The 2,500-nt window shown below is 43.8% G+C and overlaps 1 protein-coding gene across 2 annotated transcripts in view; it reads right to left on the bottom strand.

Annotated features, from left to right (window-relative positions):
- LOC119578742 (large neutral amino acids transporter small subunit 1-like) overlaps positions 1 to 2,500 on the bottom strand; it is an 8,690-nt gene that overhangs the window by 4,651 nt on the left and 1,539 nt on the right. Inside the window, exons 3-4 of one of the 2 annotated variants that reach the window (XR_005229208.1) lie at positions 370 to 592; positions 1 to 39 (exon numbers count right to left, since the gene is read on the bottom strand). The exon at positions 1 to 39 is cut by the window's left edge and continues 187 nt beyond it. The gene's annotated coding sequence lies outside the window, so the exon portion shown is untranslated. Of the gene's footprint in view, positions 40 to 369; positions 593 to 2,500 lie in introns of those variants that run through there. The other variant, XM_037926353.1, reaches the window with a different exon arrangement.

The following is a 2,500-nucleotide window of genomic DNA, read 5'->3' as shown; positions in this document are numbered from 1 at the left end:
CCCACCGCACGTTCACGCAGTTGATCCACGAGAGGAAACCTGAGGGAGGGCGTTGGGAAGGAAGGGGCGGCGGCCACATTTCAGATCAACTGATAGACTAACTGGACGATTGGAATGCGGGGATTTTATATGCTTGGTTGTGGCTGGTTTGAAGTGATTGATTGATTGAGAAATACGCCTCGCGTGCATACTTGAATGGTTGATATTAGAGGCTCAGGAAGGATTCTTGGTTAAAGGCAACGTAAGGGAATAGTTGTAAGAAAAAAAAATAAATCACAACGAAATATTTCACAGAAAGAGACGGAAACGAAGACAGAAAACATCACGAGAGGAAAGCAAGGAGGGGACGCGAAACCCGCAGGTACTCACAGATAAGGAACGGCAGCGATGAGTCTGGTCGCGGCGTCCGACACGGCCTCGCAGTCGGGGAACAGAGGCTGCAGGAGGTAGTTGGCGAAGGTGAGGGCGACGATGGCCGCTCCTGCAGAGTTCCTGATCACGGTCGTCACCCACATGTAGAGGAAGGCCGGCAGGGCGCCAAAGGCCTCGTGCAGGTAGCAGTACATGCCGCCGCTCTCGGGGATCATCGTGCCTGAGGCCGGGCGAGGCGTTATGTGCGTAAATACATTCGTGTACATATATAAATAAATGGACAGAGAGACAGACCGATACACGGATAGATACATACATAGATTGACAGATATTTAGAGAGACAGATAGAGAGATGGATAGATACAGACAGATATGTGTGTGCTTGTGTGTGTATATAAATATACACTTACATGCATATACACCTGTTATCTATTTATAATAGATAAAAGGCTGAGATTGATAGATAGAGAGAGAGAGAGGGAGGAGAGAGGAGGGAGGGAGGGAGGGAGGGAGGGAGGGAGAGAGAGAGAGAGAGAGAGAGAGAGAGAGAGAGAGAGAGAGAGAGAGACACACAGAAGCAGAGAGGCAAGCAGACAGACAGAAGAGAGAGAGAAACAGACACACAGAAGCAGAGAGGCAAACAGACAGACAGAAGAGAGAGAGAGAGAAACCAGACATACAGAGGCAGAGAGGCAAGCAGACAGACAGAAGAGAGAGAGAGAGAAACAGACATACAGAAGCAGAGAGGCAAACAGACGGACAGAAGAGAGAGAGAGAGAAACAGACATACAGAAGCAGAGAGGCAAACAGACAGACAGAAGAGAGAGAGAGAGAAACAGACACACAGAAGCAGAGAGGCAAACAGACAGACAGAAGAGAGAGAGGGAGAGAAGGCGAGAAAGAAGCCACGAGAGATGTTTGTCTGTGGAACCTGAAAAGACGGTCAAGGATGGGCGGTGGCAGAGAAGCAAATCTAGGACAACATTATATACGCATTCATCATCGTGACTCTGCATAATCCAAGGTTTAACTACATGGCAAGTTACAGACGCTTATAATCGACAACAAGGTGAGTTACAGACGCTTATAATCGACAACAAGGTGAGTTACAGTTTTTAATCGACAACGAGGTGTACAGACGCGTATAATCGACAATATTCTTAAGGGAGGTGTTCGTTCTCTCTTTACCTTAGGAGCCATCGTACTGTAATGTGCAAGCTAGTGTATTGTGCAAAAAGATATTGGGTAACAAACGCAAGTAGAACTTATCCCTGCATTTCATATCCTGGTTACCTTGCAGATATTAAAATTATTTCATTTTTCTTTTCATTCATCTGCCGTGTAAGTATATTGCTGCTTGAATAATAACCACTCCTAATGGTGTGTATGATTGTTAAGTCGAATCTAAGCTTATTACACAGGTATCATCATTAGTCACAATTAATCAATCATCTATTTCTATCCTTTTGGTTTCAGTAAGTAGATCAAACGTGGTAATATTTTCAACATTTACTCCAAAGGCGCTCTGAGGATCTTTAAACACCTTGTATATTCCAGAGTAGAATTAATGTAACAAGCGGGTCAGACTGTTTGGACAAATTGGTCAGCCGCGTCACCTGGCTTTCAGAGGCTATTATTAAAACTTTCGAGGCAGCTCTTCCATCCGTACAGGACAGGAATGTACCTTAGAGGCGAACTATAGATTGAAACATCCTGATTTTATTATTATTATTATTATTATTTTATTATTATTATTATTATTATTATTATTATTATCATCATCATCTTCGTCATCATTATTACAGTGAAAGGTAATGAAAGCGTCGTAATCATCATCGCGCACCCGACGAAGGCGAGACTTGACTGCCTTGTCGCTCTGAACCGCCACAAGCAAACGGGGCAATGTGAGAGCCCTTCTCGTTGCGTGGGGGTGCACAACATGGTGCCAGAAAGTAATAATATCCCACATTTGTTTAGGATAATTTGCAAGCCTTTTTTTTTTTTTTACATAGTTTTGACTTTGCCATGCCTTTCGCATATACTTCGTGAAATTACCCAGCTTTCGATAAAAAAAGAAAGGGAAAGAGATGAAGAAAAGGAAAACTTCCCGCGCATGAAATAACCCCTC

The sequence above is a fragment of the Penaeus monodon genome, chromosome 11 (genome assembly GCF_015228065.2).
Source record: "Penaeus monodon isolate SGIC_2016 chromosome 11, NSTDA_Pmon_1, whole genome shotgun sequence".
NCBI lineage: Eukaryota > Metazoa > Arthropoda > Malacostraca > Decapoda > Penaeidae > Penaeus > Penaeus monodon.
This window is presented reverse-complemented; position numbering and strand designations above follow the sequence as displayed.